Genomic DNA, 18,125 nt, shown 5'->3' with positions numbered 1-18,125 from the left:
GGGTTTAAATCAGGCAACGTGTTTGGCGAAGGTTCCGCACACCTCAGCCGGCCTCGCCATCCATCAGCAGGCGAGCACGTTTGAGTGCAAAGTAATGACGCGTGCAGTCTCATACACGTGTTGTCGCCTCGCTAAATAAGATCCATTTAGCCCGGCTGTTCGGGCACGCCCCCCGCGCCTTTTAAGATTTTAAAGGGTCAAAATCTCGGATGTTGCCCTTACCTGCTATTGGAATTTACTTTCAAAGTTTATGGTTAGTCTCTTGTTCCTAAAATTATTAAGTGTCCATGAACCTCTATATGTGACAACTTTAAATATATTTTTCTCAAAAGTAGGGATGAGGAAAAATAAATAATTTACAATGCAACTGTCATTTGTTTCTTTGACAAGTGAAGGAGGGAACATACATTAAAATCAGAAATTAGATTGTTGTAATTTTTTTTGGTTTGTCATATTGCCGAAACGATAAAAACAAAAACGTCAGTGTTAATGTCACGTGAAGGTGCATCATGTGCCATATAGCAACAATGCTAGCTGCCCTGCTAGCGTAAAAACAGTTGACCCCTGTTTCTTGTGTAAGGTAAAAACAAATAAGCAAACTTTGATGCACTTTGGCTAAAAACAAAGCCGTTGCGTGTGTGGCGGCGTCACGTATGCAAAATTGAAAAAAAAGGAAAAAAAAAAAAGAAAGGAATCAAACAAAAGGGCGAGTGGGGGGTGATGGCGGGTGGGGGATGGCGAGGGGGGAAGCTCACAGAGAGACCTTTGATTTCTGCAAATAGACGACAACAACAACAACAACGGCGTCCTTGTGGGAGGTAATAAACTTTTTTCCACGCCATCACGCCGCACGGAAGATCTCCACACGCCATGGCGAGGCCATTTTGCGTGTGTGTGTGTGTGTGTGTGTGTGTTACTTCCTGTTGGTTTGTTTACCCCACCATTGTCCCACCACTTTCACAGCAGCCTAGCTGTCTAATGATGCATTTAGCGCTAGCATTAAGCGGTGCGGCAAACGGGAGGTGGTGGGGTGGCGGGGTGCTTAGAGAGAGGGTCCCATTGACAACCGGTCACAATGGTGAAAAAAAATAAATAAATAAGTGTGCGTCATCCTCCACAAAGCTGTGATCGTGGTGGCGAGGGACACTCGCCAGAGAGAATAAAAGATAGAGGACAATGTTTGCACGCGATACGAAAATAATTGTTTAAAAAAAAAAAAGAAGAAGAAGAAAAATAAGGATGGAAAAGTATTGAATGCACTACATCGCTGATGATTCACAGGAGTTCTTTCTAGTGCACAGGCAAGTTCTAATTTCGAAGTGCGGGCCTTCAGCAAAGTACCACATGAGGCCAGTAACGTGCTTGGCAGCACTGAGCTGATCGGATGCAGATCAAAAGAATACAACTTTATTTATATCCCGCATTTCACAACAGCTGGAGCTGTAACAAAGCGCTTTCCATATGGTGGAATATAAATGAGCAGGAAATTAGAATTCAACTCAAAAGACATAAACAATAGATACCAAAAGAACAGCAGAACAGCTAATTTTCATAACGTTTCACATGCTATATTAGCATTAAGCTAGGGGGCAGTCATTAGGCAAAATGATCTGCTTTGGTACAACATTTTGGTTCTTTAGCCCAATAGAATGAATGGCCAAGACATTTTTGATCAAACAAGACGAGTCCAATTGCCTCGACTCGACCTTTGCAGATTACCATGACCTGAAAGAGCGACAATAAAATTGATATTCTGAGAGTAAGATTATGATGACTGGTCAATGATGCCATTATGCTAACAACATGCAACAATTCATTCGTTTTGAGTTACAGCAAACTTCAAATGGGGAAAAAAAACAACTACTTGAAGCAGGCACGCTTGGCTTCTTATTTGGAGAATTGTGCGATTACGAGTCTTTGCATTTCTTCAAGGTGATGTCATACAATATTCTCCCATTTTTGGGCCAAAAATTACATTCAAACTGATACTGGAGTTCCACACAGAGGAGGAAGAGAATCCTAATGATGCTTTTTAGCCACCAGCGTTAACAACCCTATCCATCCCCCCAACTTCCCCCTCCCTACCACCCCGCCTCTCGGGCGGCTATTAGCGGTGCACTCGAAACGGCGACAACAAAGCACGGACAGAGACGGCCGCCTTAATTGTGCGTCTTTAGTCACGCAAACGCCTCATGGGCAGCTCGCTATCGCCGCTGCCACGGTCGCTACGGTCGCCCTCCATGGTTCACAAGGTCACAGGCTGAACTCACTGGAGGTATCCGAAGCTCTACATCAAAATTAAAGCAAATCATAAAGTTATTTTTATTTTTTATTTAGAATAAATTAAAATGGTTTTCATTTTCATGACATTTTTTTTTATCACTAAATAGATGCGTAGTACTGTACATTAAAATGAAAGAAAAATCATCTTTAATATGGATTACTATATGTAATTTATAACTTTTTTTTTCTTTTAACTATTTTTTGTGTTAATTAAAAAATATTTGACGTTATTTTAAGTATTTATTTAATTTTATTTTAGAGATATGTAATGCAACATTAAACAATACAAATTCATGTTTTGGTTTTCACCACTATTTAAGTACATATTAGAAATTATATAAAATATAAATATTTTATAATGTATTCTTTATTTTAAGTATTTTCTGAAAGGTTTTGATCGTAATAAAAGAAATAATTCAACTCACCAGATATGTGACACATAAAACATTAGAAAATCCTCTTTTATTTTTATTACTCCTTTAGATATTTTTCATGATTTTGTTTATAATTTCTTATTGATTTAATCAAAATAAATTTAATAGATATATGTTAAGTAATGCAATTAAAAAAATGGTAAAAAAATATCACATTTTTATTATTTAGCAAAACAGCTCTGATGGTTTTAAATCTTCATGTTAACAGGAAGAGAAGGATCAGCGAAGATAATGAGATTTGAAAACATCAGGATTAAAGTTGCTTACACTTCACAACTGCTTACATATGCAGGAAAACAGGAAGTTGAAGAAGAAAACTGTTTGTTTCTATTCATCATTTGGCTGCTGATCAGAATGGGTGGCTAACCAATAGTGCTACACGCAATCTCATGGCCGCTGACTCCTACGTTGTTATTTTTGGGGTATGATCAAAAACAACAAGTTTATTTCCATCGTAAGCACAGAGAGGGGAAAAAAAATCCTCATAAGAAAAAGACGAAGCTCTCATGGATGATGGCGAGCCAGCCAGGACCCCCCGCTGCTCTCAGATACGTGCTACATAAATAAGCATTATGAATCACGCTAGCACCCCGTCGCGGTCCAAAACAAGACGCGCTTCGCATTTAGCCTCGATGCTAATGAGCTACAAGAAAGCATGTTTGCCCCAAAACGGACCTAAAATCTGGAAACTTTGCCATGTTTCAATGCAGAATTGTCAGGAAAACAATTTATCAATCGCGTGCTATGACATCTATGCTAGCTCAACCACTAGCTCAAAAGTAGTGCCATGCAAATCATCAAAAATATGAAAACTTTCCTTTACAGTGTTCCCTCCCTTTTCACAGGTGATATGTTCCATGATTAAGAAGACAAAGAAGAAGCACTTTAGTGGTGGTAACTAGATTTTAGTTTTCACAACAAGGATTTACTGGAGCATAAACCAACTTGTTACCATTTGGCTACAAGGTGACGTAACATGCTGGTTAAGGTAGGCCATTTTAAACTAAAATGATCAACTTTTAAATAGTTATCAGTTGGCTGTTTCCGCTTCTTTGTGTGCTGCGGGCGGCAGAGCTCACTCCGCTCATTCCTGAATGCAGTCTACAATCTTGCTTCAACCGTTTACTTTCCTTGAATTGACAAATACACTGGGCTCAGGGACGCAATTTTTGGGGGGGCACTCAAATGTTCATGGTCTCGATTTTTGTAAAATGTGAACCTGGAAAGTATTCATAGGATTCAGTTTTTCCAAATGTTATTCGAGGATGGCGGCCACTGAGCACAAATATCATCGGCAGCTTGCAACTGAGAGGATGGAAGAGTCCCAAGTCAAAGATGGACCAAACAACTTTTGGAAATTTTGTTCCTTGCTCAGAGAACAGCAAATTGCGAAAAAAGTACAGAAATGGCAACACGTTTACAGTCCACAGTTGACAGAAATTCTAATTAATTTCACCTGTAAAGGCTCAAGAGCATTTTAAGGTGAAATTGTGCCCAGAATCAGAATATCACAAATTTGATATTGATAAATAGAGTTGAGTTGGAGGCCTTGATGGTGTTTATCCTGGCCGGTGATTTTGGGGATGGCAGTGGTCGGTTTAAAAAGCGGGAATGGAGGCGCCATTGAGGGGGAATCTCCTTTGTGGCCGCACACATTGGGGACGCATTTAAGCCGGACAAAGGAGCGTCGCTCCCGGCCTCTGCTGTTAAGTGTGGCCTTGTCGTCGGGGCCCGTGGGTGGGTTCCCATTCTTCCACGTCCTTTCGGGGGCGGCCATTGAACTCTTAGCGGCCGCCGCTATGAAAATTCATCAGGATTAAAATGACCTCACAGGCAAAATTAAAGTTCCGGCACAATGAGAGGCTGTATCTTTTTTTTTTTAAGGCTTTACGCGATTGTTTCCTGACAAAGTGGTCTCCACTTCACAATGAGCACCTTTCACACGCACACACAGCGACCGCAGAGGGAGACGGATTTCACATATCAATCAAACCAGGGCGGAAGGAGCCGCGGGGTGGGGCGAGTGGTCCTTCACTTGGGAACAGACTTCATGCGTCCCGCGTTTCGCCACAACTGTACAAGGAAATAGGGAAAGTGTTCAGGTGAAGTTGTAATGAGCGTGTGTGTGTGTGTGTGTGTGTGTGCCCGCCACCCACTGTGTTGGCCTAGCACGTCGTCGCTAATCATGCTGGGAAATAATACGGACTCGAGAGTTCAGCCCAGATAAGAAGCGCATAATCAATGACGTGTTTTAAATATAGCATCGGTGCTAATGGACGACGTGCACTGAAGGTCTTTTTTTTTCTTATACGCTTGCTTTATAAATAGAGACAAGTATTGAGACATAAAGCTCTTGATCAATTGCGAAAATCATTGCAAGTTGGACAAGAAAAAAAAAAATTGCGTCGTAGATGTATGGACACGTTTCGTCAAGTTGTGTCCATGGAGTTATCGCAAAATTTTGTCTACATATTCGTTTTTCTCTTCCTGCTGGTGTTCCAGTACTTTTGTCCAAAGGGACACATTTTCTTTGTTTTTCACTAACTTTTGATTTTTCCACATTTTCATCACTTTAATCTCAGCAGGTGCCTCAGGTACTGTCCAAACTGCACATTTTTTTTACTTTTTACTTGCTTGAAGTGTGCCAAAAAATTCTGTTCACATGTTCTTAGTTTTTTACCTCCTGTACTTTTCCCAATACTTTTGGCCATATTCCGCATTTCTTTTTTTTTCTCTGGTTGTATGTAAATGTCCAAGCTCAAACTGTGTGCGTGTGCGTTTGCTTATGTGTATGCGTGCGTGTTATATTTAGCGCTTAGGCAGTGACAGCGTGGAATCGGGGACGAGTCGGCCTTGCACCGGGCCGTGACACAGACGTATGTTAAAGCTAATTAGATCATGATAATAGCTTTAGGGCCCTAGTGATCAATGCCCCGCGTCTTTTCTTTGAGCATCAAGATTAGTTAAACACACACACACAAGCGTGCACACACAAATACAATAACAATTCATGGGTGGGTTTCAACTTCATTTTTGTTAAGCAAAGCTGCAAGCGACTGCAATACTGATTCTGCTGACAAAAATAGTATTGGAAAATTCCTCTGCTATTCAAAGTTAGGGCAAAACTTGTTTGGAAAACTCTGATTCGTCAACATCTCCATTGAGTACAGTGACCAAGTGTTTTGGATTCCTGTCCTGCAGTTTCGGGGTCCAAATGTCTGCTGCATATATTTTAATTAAGGTGGCTTGTTACTCGTTAGCCAAGCATTTGGAGCTTTTTATTTGACGCTGGTAGCTACATTTATGTGACACCTAATTACAGTGTGTGAAATATGGCTTACTTAAGCCCCGATTTTTGCTGCTTAAAAAAAAACAAAAAAACAACAAAAAAAAATCAAATAAAAATCCACGTTTGTGAGTCGCCAGATAGCGACACTATTAAAGACTTTGTCAAATTGTTATTAAAAGTGAAGCTTGCCCCCATGCATACGCATATATGCGGAGTATGTAGGTCACATGGCAGCACGGTGCGACTATTGGACGTGGGCTTAGCTCGCTGTTTGTCGACTATTAAGCCATTGTGCCGACTCAGCGCTCCTTTTTCACACAGCTGTGCCACTGAAAGGAGAGGAGAAAAAAAAATCACCTCATACACACACAGACACCCCCCCCCACACATCGAGAAAACACACACACACACACCCACACACACACATTTGACATATCTTTGTTGTACATCAACCTGTTAAACGTCCATGTTTCCTGGATAGAGAAGCCTGCTGTGATTCGGACGTAAACTCCCTGACCTGTGGCACCGGCGGCGGCGGCCCAGCCATGGGAGTGTTTAGCCGTCTTTCACAAAGATTGCTTTTTTTTCTGACATTTTACCACGTGGCCATCCTGTATGAAAGGTATTCATCAGAAAAAGTGTTGCAAGTTGAGTAAATGCTTCAAATCAACCAAGCTGGTGGCTTGCGTGAGTGATTAACACTAGACCAGGCATGGTCTGGTTTACCGGTTTTAAAGTATGGCGCCGTTTTAAGAAGTCCCGGTTTCCAAACAGCTAAAATTTCCCATCAGTGGGGATGAGCAATTTCAGGCATTTTGAGATGCAGCGTGTACATTCCTATAAAATTTTGGATGAGATTGGTTTTTATCAGTCATGAGTTGAAAAATATTGATTTCCTGCCTCATAAATAGGCATGGACCGATTACCGGTTTGACGGTTAACTGTCAAGTTATCAATAACCACTAATAATGACAGTCACCTATAGCAAGCTCTTCTTTTATTTATGCATGAACATCTAAGCAGGGCCTTGCCTAAATGGGCCGTTTCTATATGTTAATTGGAGGCTAGTCATTTTTTTTGGCGAGCGGTGAGGGGAGGGGTGAGAAGTTACGCACGGGGCGAAGGAGTGGGGGCGGAGGGAGGGGAGGTGAAAGAGACAGTTACAGTTAAAGTTGCCTTTGCATAGTCCTATATGTGAAATAAAAATGTAAATGTGTACGTGCCAGCATGTACTATTTAGCCCCAAGGATAACATGAGTAGACCTCATCTAAAATTAGCTCGCATTTGTTTATTTATGGTGTAGATTATTTAACGTCCCAAATATCCTATATTTTATATTCTACATTTTGTTTAAAAATAAAAGAAGTTGTGTTAAAAAATGCTGTTTATATTCAAACAAATGTAAAAAAAAAAAAAAAAAAACATTTTAGGGCTGTAATTTGCATACCGTGACAACAATATTTTTGCTAATGTTATCATAGTTTTAGAATCGGCCCATGCCTATTCTAAATATATTGAACCTGGAAGTAATTTTTGGGGTATTGTGGATGTTTTTGTTTAACTTCATACAACGGCTTTTTCACAAATCACACCAGCCGGCATCAGTCTGACTGAGTTATGCCGTGTTACTGTGTAAAAGCGCACCCAACAAAACAATATCCTGCTTCGCCGGCTTGTGCGTGTAAGGCAGCGGGCAATAAAGCCCCCTGAGTACCCCCCGCTAGGCTTCGCCAAGCGTGCCAGGAGGGCGCACCTGCTTGGATGGCAAGGGTGGCCAAGAGCTGCCAGCTTAAAAATAGGAAAAAAAAAACGAGGGGGGGGTGAGGGCGAGAGATGCACGTGCGCGTACGTATTGAAGCGTTAGCACGCCCCCACGCACCCCCTTCACCCAGCTCTCACCCCCGAGTAGCAAATGAGCCCAGATGGTGATTGATTTTTCAAGTGTTGACATCCCTGCTTGAGAAACACCCCTCGTATGCACACGCACAAGCGCGCACACGCTTCTTTGTGTCGAACAAGTGAGGCACGCAAAAATCATACCTTCATCATCATCATCATCATCATCCATGTGACTGCCAACAGCCACCATTGATTGACTAAAAAGTAAATACACACACCCACAAACACACAATCATTTGCTGTTTTCAAGAAAATCACTTTTTGTCATGTTTGTCTAAACCGCCAATATGACCTGACAGCAGTACATAAGTAAAATGATCCGTAAAAATAACAAAAAAAAAAACTAAATACAAATTCATCCATCTCTGGTCCAAACGTCTCTTTCTAATTGGATTTTTAAGTGACCAGAACGGCCAAAAAAAAACCTTCGAGACAAAGGGTGTGACTGACTGTTTTTTAGTTTTATGAGCTTTGCTGAAACTACGGCGGAATACACAATACACTTAAAAAAATAACCACTTTTGTCAGTAAGTGGCCAAGTGAGTAGCAAACATAACCAAGAACTAGAAACTTATCATTTTAAACTGTTAGAATATAAAACATAAGTTGATACATGAAAATGATGTTAAAATGTGAAAATTACTACATTAAAATGTGGGGTTGAAGAAGTTAAATATGAAAAAGAGCACATTGAATCGACAAAATGACCGAAATAAAATGTGCAATTTATCACATCAAAATGTGAAAATGATCAAGTTAAATGTGTCACTAAAATATGATACTTATCACATAGCAACACATGAAAATTCTCACGTTAAAATGTTGAATCTAAACACATTTATTTACTTTTTGTTTTCAGCAATATGCGTCCGTAATTGAGCAGGTTAATTGAATAAAATAAATAAAAAATAAATTATAGTAAGTCAAAGGGGATTCAGGGGGAGGTTGACCATTTTGCTGGAGGTCTCGATGCATCTATCAGGACTAAACGTATTGTCTGAAAAACTTTGTGTGCAAAGCAAATCAAGAAAACAAATTGTGTCCTCGCGGCGACCAAACGGCGAGTACAGTTGAGTAAAGCTCAATGAGGCGCTCGTGAATGAAAGGGTGACAAAGGAAGACAAAAGACGAGACGCCTCTTCTTCTTCTCCTCGAGGGCACGTTTAAGCGCCAAGGCATTCGGCCATTACGTGGCATTAACCTCATTACAAAACACAGCAGATCAAATTGATTTACAGCTGCCATTTTGTAGCGCCGCTTTCGATCGATGCTTCGACTCTCCGCTTTACGGCTGCTGCTTTTTTTTTCTTCTTCTGTCTCCCGCTCGTCCTTAACGGCTTTTTAATTTTGCTGTCGTCGCGCAAAAGCGGGAAAGTCCGGAGAGCCCCCCTGTAAGGGTTCGTACGATAACAGTTGGGTTGAGTGTGGCCGAAAAACACGAGAGAGAGGAGGGAGGTTGTGTCAAGGATTAGAACTTGAAAGTAGGGTTTTAGGTGAGTGTTAGGGATTCAAGTCAATGTTTATTAGGGTTTCAAATTTGGGTTAGTGCCTCAATGTAGGGTGTCAAGCCAAGGCTGGTGCTTCAAGCTAGCAACTCAAGTCAGAGTTAAAGTTTCAAATTAAGGCTTCAAAATATGGTTAGGGCTTCAAAGTAAGGCTGTTACGATTTCAAAGATGGCTTCAAAATTAGGTCAGGGTTTCAAATTTTGATTGGAAGCTGGGGTTATGATTTCAAAGTAGGGCTTAAATGGGGTTAGCCATTCCTGCCACAGGTAGGGTTTCAAAGTCGGATGTTGGCTTCAATATGCGCTTTCAATTCAGTGTTCAGGCTTAGCGTTCTCATTCAAGGAAATCTTTCAAATGACGCTCGGAAAAGAAGTGAGCAGCAAAGTCGCGTTCAAAAAGACGCATTTCTCTGATAAATCAATAGGAACGCCTTTCGCCTCCTTCCCGAGGGAGCGTGCGGAGTAGTGACGTGATCATCCGGGATCGGGTGACATGCCGCCCCGCCCTGCCCCTCCCATCACGACCCCACCCTGTGCAAGCCCGTCTTCCTCCGCCGCACTTTTCACACGTAAATAAAAAATGAAGACTTTGTGATTCACGTCCTCCACGGCGACCTCACACCAACGCGTCCAGACGTGCGCTCGGCACATCAACAAAGTCGCACCGAAAGTTAGGCGAAGTAGGGTTTCAACTCAGGGATAGGGTTTCAAAACACATTTTAAGTCAGGGATGTAACTTTCAAAAGAGGGTTCCAAGACTTGGTTTGGGTTTCGAACAATGTCGCTTTCAAAATCAAGATTAGGGTTTCAAGTTTAGTTTTGAAAATTGGGTTAGAGTGTCAAACTAAAGTTGAAGTCAGGATTAGACTTGCAAGACTCCAAGTTCTGGCTTCAAACTTGGGTTGGGGCACCAAGGTTGGGATTCAAAAGTCAGGTTTAGGGTTTTGAGTCAAGGTTATGGTTTCAAAGGGACATCAAGGCTCCAGAAAGAAACATGGTTATCAAATAATTTGTTTGTCAATTTTGATGTCCAGAACACACACACACACACACAAGCACATGGCCAATATTCCGTGTGTAAATATTGTAGCGGAGGTGGCGGCGCTCTGCACATGAACGCGAGCTGCTCATCCACAACTTGGTGAGAATTTTCCGGAATGACGACGCACACAGACTCACACACGCTTGATATCCTTCTCGAGCATGTCTGGTCCCTCCGAAAACACCCCCACACACACACACACACCTGTGTTACATAAGCGTCTGGACAGCTTACAGGCGGGCAGACAGACGGGCGGCCGGTGGAAGCCTTGCAGCGGGGGCACGAGCTAACGAGCTAACGAGATTAGGCGGGAATTAGCTGTTGATACGTTTGAACCTCCAAAGGCGAACGCCTCCAAAGTGGAACCGAACGTCATGACAACACCGCAGCAGGAAATGGAACTTGACGGCAAACAGTTTTTAACCTTTCAAACTGTGGAGCTTCAATTTAATTCTGGATGACTTCTAATAGATTTTTGCAGTCATTGGATTTTAGTTTATATAGCTTTAATTTATTTTTCTACCAATATAACTTTGTCAGAATAATTTTACTTTTTTTGAGTTGATTTGCTTTATTTTAGTCGTAGTTTTACTTTCACTTGATTGACTTTTTTTCACCGTATTTTTACTTTCATCATAGATTGAGAAGTTTCTTTTTTATTTTGTCAGGTATTGACTTGATTTTTTGTTGTTGTTGTTGTCATCGTTTTACTTTCTTCATGAAACAGGGTTCGTTTACTTCATATTTGTTTGGTAGTATTTAAACTTGATTTCAGTTCAATTTGCTTTTGCCTTCTTTTCACACTTGCATGAAAAGTACTGTCTCATTTTGCTTTTTCTTTGGCTTTTTTGTGTTAGTGATAAATTAAATAATCCGCCACCTCCTCATCAATTGCTACGTCATCTTCCTCACCTGGGCTGACCTTCCTCACTTCCTAGAAGTCCCTGAGTCACCTCTTAGAAATAGGGTGAGTGAGGGTCATTTGAGGGATAAAGGGGAGGGGGAGTCCTGGTCACATGACCTGACTTACCCTGGTTAAGCCGGGGTCGGCGTCAGCTCCTCTTGCACTCGCCGCTGAATCCTAAAACAGAGAAACAACGAGAGAAGATTAGAAACTTTCACTGCCAACAGCAGCTGCCCCCCTCGCCTACCCCTATCACCCCCACGACTCCGCAGCTAAGAGGGCTTTCCTCCCGTTCGAGAAAAAAACCACCACAGTAATTAGTTATCATTTTTTATGTTTTTATTATCATATTATTAAATCACAAATAAAACCATGAATGAAGTAAGAAAGATAAAACATGGATTGAACTAAACAATCTTTGTAACTCACTCTTTCTAAACGAAAAACTGAAAAAAGTAAAAACATGTAAATACATAACACTTTACATTAAATGAAAAACAATTAAACAATTAATAAACAAAATAATTTAGATTTTATTATAAAATAAATAGATACATTACAATTACATATGAAATATACTCTCCATTTTGTAAATTTAAATTTAATTTAAATTGAATTTTATTCCAAATTATAAAGCTGAAGATATAATCTTGATTAACTTTGCAAAAATAATTCATATTGGCATTCCATAGTGTACCTAATGAAGTGTCCAACAAATGTAAATCTCGTCTTACTCCGCTGAGTGACATTTTGATTTTGAGCGTCAATCATAATCGGAGTTGCAATAAAGAAAAGAAAAAACAGACAGCACCGCCGCCATTTTTTATTGCCGCCTGCAGCATCGTGGTCACAAGACCCGGCGCGGATGTTTTACGCTGCGCGTCTCACAGCCATTAAACAACATTTTGACACTTTTTTTTCTTCCTTTCTTCTACGACTTGCAGCCTCATTTAATCAGACTTTGCTCCTCGGTGCTGCTGACTCGGATAAAAACGTCTGGGGAAAAACATTCACCTGTCTCACATAGGAATCTGGAAATTTTGCTGACAGTGCTACAGAACACGCACCCTTCCAGTGGCTAACAAAAAGCGAGCGGCTAGCGTCAGAAGCTAGCGTAGTAGTCTTTACTTGGTCCTCCCCTTATTAGCTTTCATTGGTGCGACTTGAATGTGTGTGTCTCCAATGATGGGCATGCCAAACAACTCACTGCCGCCCAACTCCGCATGTGGCCGTGCACACCCACACCAGAGGACACAACCTGCATGGCAAAACAAAAACAAAAACAAAAAGACTTGGAAAGCACCACAAAAGTACTATGACACTATTTGTGGAAAATACTCACCCCAGAGTCCTTGGGGTATTTTTTGTGGACAAAATAATTTGGACAACACTGCAGTCTTGTTGGCTTACACCTAGTCTCGTTTTTTGTTGACAAAGGTTTATTTCAACTGCACAGCATCAGTGTCTTTATTTCCAAAGTTTCATCTGATGCTGGATGAAACAAGGTCTAGTGAGGTATGTTCACCCCATGTGATGACATCACGCATAGCTTGCGTATTTCTTCAACAAAGCTCTGATTAGCCCCTCCCTCCTTTATGCCTCATTTTCCTGACCCAAACACACACATGCACACGCACACACACACTTGCTGGGATAAGTCAAAAGGAAATTGATGCCCATGTTTTGTCGGACCACCTGTTCATCCTGGATACAAGACTGGCAGACCACGAAGGGTTAACACTCTTTGTGGGAGGGAGCCAGAATTGTGTGCGTGTGTGTGTGTATGTGTGAGTGCATGTGCCCCCGTCTGAAGCGTGCCCCAAGAGTGGCAGACTGGCACAGGCTGGAGGGGGAAGGGTGGTTGGCGGGGCACAACCTGCTGCTTGACCCCCCCCCTCCACACACACACACACACACACCCCCCACACACACGCGCACACATTTTTTTGTCTTCCTGCATTCATGGGGACCAGCCTCAAGCCCTCAAACCTACACATATATACAAACATGCACACACAATCTCATCCATTAAATCTCACGGGAGGGACATGGAGGGACATCCCATTTGATCAGAAAAGTTCACGATCAGCGTGGCAAACTGTACAGCCAATATGTAAATTAATATAATAAAAAAATAAATAAATAAGCGAACCAGTTACAACAAATGGACTCAGACGGACCACTCAAGTCACAAAACATCAAAATAGTTTTGACCTTTATGCCACTCAGACACTCCGGACAAAAGTACCTCAATGTTGTCGTTATTATTATTATTATTATTATATTTTGTTCACAAAGTGGTCACATTACTTTTGGGGGAGGGGGGAACTATTTGGATACCAGTGCAGTGTTTTTTCTTGTTTTATTTATTTTTTTTTGACAAATGTTTCTGATTAATTTTGTTGTAGAAAAATACATGGACAAAAATGCAGTCTTGCACTTACTTTTGTAAGTGTGGACCAAAATATTTGCCGCAAAAGTAATTTGTTTAAAAAGAACCCCATTTTTTAGCGGACAAAAGAAGACAATTTATTTTCAAAAGAGGTGGTATCCAAGTACTTTAGTCCACCCAAAAGTCGTGTCCCATTACTTTTGGTGGAGCAATATACTTGGAAGCCACCAGGGTCTTTTGTTTACAAAGTGTTCGATGACTTTGTTGGACCAAAGTGCTTGCACACCGCCACTCTCTTATCTGTTTGGAAGGCATCCACATACTTCATGCTAACTTCCTAATCTGGAGCCTGAGGCGAGGTGCGTTGGGCAGGGCACAGTCCCGGCGGGTGGGGTGTTGTGGGCCAGGTGACCTTTGTGTGTCATTGTGCTGCCTCACACCTCACCCAGGGCGAACGGGAAGGAGCTTAGCGCCTTACACCTGCCGCCGAGCGGGGAACTTGGCTTGAGGGGCGCTTCATTCGACTTGAGGCGGAAGCCAGATTTTTGGATATCGGGACCGCAAGATGAGGTCAGATATATCAAGTATACCCAGCCCTTTGCAGGCTGGAAAGGACGTCACTGACAGTGACAGTATCTACTTCACGAGCGGCTCGATGTATCACGATATCAAATTTGTCTCAACCTGAGTTTGCAGGCTAACATTTTGACATAAAATGGTGCTAACGTTTAGTTAAAGCCGGAATGTTCAAATATCGATACTGATAATACCACTTGATTTGACTTGAGGTGTACGTGAAGGCAAAAACCAAAGCAGGCCTGCTAAACGAGATTGGAAAAATCAAGAGCACCAAATTGATCCACAAAGGAATACAATTGATTGATACTGATGGCCAATAGCCTAATGAGATCAAATCTTGAGGCGGGCTTTATTTGACTTGAGGTGAAATGAGAGTTTTATTTACTAACTTAATTTGGGTGCTATGATGAGTTTTGCCACTTGATTATTTCATGGATATACATCATTTACAAATTTACCTGCTTTCATCGACTGAGAAAAATAGAATGATATTATTCAGTGCATTAATAAGGTCTGTACTGGATATGAAATACTGATATTGTGTGTGTCATTTGACAGTCAGCGGATTCACCCAGCCCTATTTCTCAACTTCAAAGTGTAATGCTTAAGAGTTTGTGCATTATTTTGCACTACAACTCCGGGAGTTGTCAGTTCTATTTTGTCATTTTGTTAATTTATAACAAATGAATCTGAAATCAGAGTCAGTTGTTTTATTTTCAACTTAAGTTCTGTATTGCAGACAGACGGGTCTGCCTTTAGTCAGAGGAAAGCTCTTTCTTCAAAGTCATCTGACATTTGTTCAAAATAAATTACATGTACAAAAAGTCCAACTCGTGTCTGTTTAGGTGAGTATTGGTATCGGTCTGAGTAAAGAAATTGTCCCTAACAAAAAACACAACATAAATGACCAAATTATCAAAACCTGGTACTGTGTATTGATACGGTATTGTGAGAGGTAAGATGTACCCCACCCAAAAAGGTCAGCTCAATCAAGTGCACCTCGTTAATCTCAACCCCGATTGATAGCGGCGTGTGATTTTGAAACATCTTGAAGTGGATAAAAAGGCAAAAAACGAGAGGTTTTGCGGTCCAGCTCCCTAAACGAGCTTAGATAAATCAAGCACACCTGGCTGGCTGAAAAGGGGGTGCACCTGATTGAGTCGAGGTGGCAAGAAGTGTTTCACCCAGGGCTAGTTGTCAGTGAAGAATCTTCTGTCTTGTCTTGTCGCCGACGCGCTGTAGGCCAACACGTCGCCACCATTGTGACGGATGTTTGAGTGTCTCCCGTGCGGCGGGGGTGGGGGCGGGGGGGCGCCGCACCGGTGACACTCGTCATATTTCAAACAGGAGGTCTGAGCAAGAAATGAAGATTGATGCGCAAAAGCCAACGCCCATCCGATACATATATTATCATTTGGGCACCCATATGCATGCGCGGCACGTGCACGTGCGGTGGTTGACGTGGGCGCTGCGCACGTTATTAGAGCCATGTGATCTAATTGCATTTGATGTGCAAATAAACAGGGAACGAGTCCATCTCCTGGCGCGGCAGACAGACGTGATGGACGAGCGCATTAGCGGCGGGGACAACATTAGATTTGCTCAAAATTATTGATCTTTTGTTTGCCAGCCAAGTCGGCCATAAATAACGGGCGCACGGGAGATGTGACTCATTATCGCCGTGCCAAAAGCCCGACAGACCTCCGTCAAAACACCCCTCGTACCTCGACACACCTCCTCCCCTCACTCCCTTTCATCGCCATCACTACAAACCGATTTAGTGCACACCAGACGCTGTTTAACCGTTTTTATAAGATGGAAACTTGACGGTAATGGACGCAAATGTGTGATGGAGACGGTCCAAATATCAATAATCGATTGTGTCGCTATTGATCGATAGAAGCGTAATGTGATCTTGAGATCTTGATCGTGAGTGTTTTGACATTGGGCCAACTAAACAAGGTTATATCCGGTAAATGAAGCGCGCCGGGCACGTGGTGGGCTGAGAAGCGGGTGCACGGTATTAAGTGAGGGTGGCAGCAAGTGTGTAAACATAGTTAATAGTAGGGATGTTCAATAACACCATTTTCAGGCCCATAACAGAACGAGCATTCACTCTTTAGCACCAATACCACAAGTACGTTTGATAGATAGTCATCATAACACCAAAATTGCGTGAACAAACGTTTACATTTTGCTGGCAACACACTAATAATGCACTCAAAGCCATAAAACTTATAAAGAGTTACCAAATATGCTGACAGATATTATATCTTAATGGGCAAATGAGATGATAGTGAACCAATTCAATTCACACCAAAACATCCAGTCAACAATGCAATACCGGTGGCTGCTATCGGCTTCCTTCACGAGACCCGATACATTGAAATGGAGACTGCAGACAGTCAACAAATATTGATACTAAGCGATACCAGAGTAAACTTGAGATTTGAAATTAGAATCTTGAGGTGCTTGAAAGGCAGTCATTTGATTTCTTTGTCAAAATTGAAATACACTATAGTATTACACAGTCCAGGTATCCAAATATCGATCATATTGATCCTGATCGACACCAGGGTAATGAGATCTTGAGCTGCGCTTGATTGGACTTGAGGCGGAAACGACAGACAGAGCTTCGTCAAAACAATACGCAGCCCTTCTCTCAGCTTTCATCTCCATCACTACAAACCAATTTAATCTGTTTTTTATCCTTTCCTCTCCTCCTCGCTGTCACTATCTGATTTCTTTAAAATTTTAATCCCGTGCTGATAACCCTCTTTTATTACACACACACGCACACACACCCCCACGCACACACACACACATGTGAAAACATGTCCGGCTCACGTTTAGTGTTTTATTCCTCTTTACCTTCTTAGCATGGGGGTGGGGGGGTGTATGGGTGTGTGTGTGTGGAGGGGGGAATCCTTTTATCACACAATGGGTAATTTATATCCATTACCAGCGTTTTCAATCCTTTTCAGCGCGCCTGTCACTGCCTTTGGCACGCGTGTGATTAATGTGATCTAATAATAGTGCGCCATTATATTTCCTTTAGTAAAACATGTGGCAACATCCTATTCGCCGCAGTCAAATTCATTGGCCCCTTAAAATACTTCATTCGCCTTTCAGACACAAGATGGCTGTCGGGGCCCCCCCTCGACACGCATGCGCACACACACATGCATGTGCTCATACACACACGCACACGTATTGTATATTATATTAATATGTCTTACTATTATATTTTATATTAAAAAATTGATCGGCTCAATCATTTCGGTTCACACCAAGTTGTTACATCCCACCTCAGGAGAGTTAACCCAAGATGGCGAAGTGCATGGTTACGACGGCGTCCATAGTTACACCAGCAATTTATTTATTTATATTTTAGAAATGATTGATTTTTTTAAATATGATATACTTGATAATTACAGTGAAATCTGACTGACAAAAAAAAAATGGTTACGCAATTATGCGCATATGTAATGAGAGCCTCATTTGCATATTTACAGAGCACTTGATGCAGCAAATAACTGGGAAAAGCTACAAAGCGCAAAGTGCTGCGATGTCTCTGCCATCTCCCGCCTGGCCGGGAAATCCTCTGACACGTATAATCTACTCCCGCTCGGCTGTATCGCGACAGCTCCCTGAAACTCCTGCGTGTCACTTTTTAAACGCACATTCAGTATAAGAGCGCCGCCACTGTGGAGCTTGACAGTCTAAAACTGTTTACTTATTTTTTTCCCGAAAACAGATAACGACAGAGTTGTTTGGTGTTTTGTGTACATGACAAA

The 18,125-nt window shown here is 41.8% G+C and overlaps 1 protein-coding gene across 1 annotated transcript in view; it reads right to left on the bottom strand.

Moving 5' to 3' along the window:
* znf536 (zinc finger protein 536) overlaps positions 1-18,125 on the bottom strand; it is a 188,549-nt gene that overhangs the window by 137,181 nt on the left and 33,243 nt on the right. Inside the window, exon 3 of the mRNA XM_088297073.1 lies at positions 11,484-11,534. The gene's annotated coding sequence lies outside the window, so the exon portion shown is untranslated. The remainder of the gene's footprint in view (positions 1-11,483; positions 11,535-18,125) is intronic.

The sequence above is a fragment of the Idiotropiscis lumnitzeri genome, chromosome 5, assembly GCF_059441095.1.
Source record: "Idiotropiscis lumnitzeri isolate Australia: NSW breed Sydney's pygmy pipehorse chromosome 5, RoL_Ilum_1.0, whole genome shotgun sequence".
Lineage (NCBI taxonomy): Eukaryota > Metazoa > Chordata > Actinopteri > Syngnathiformes > Syngnathidae > Idiotropiscis > Idiotropiscis lumnitzeri.
Note: the sequence above shows the minus strand (reverse complement) of the source record. Positions and strands in the feature narration are given on the sequence as shown.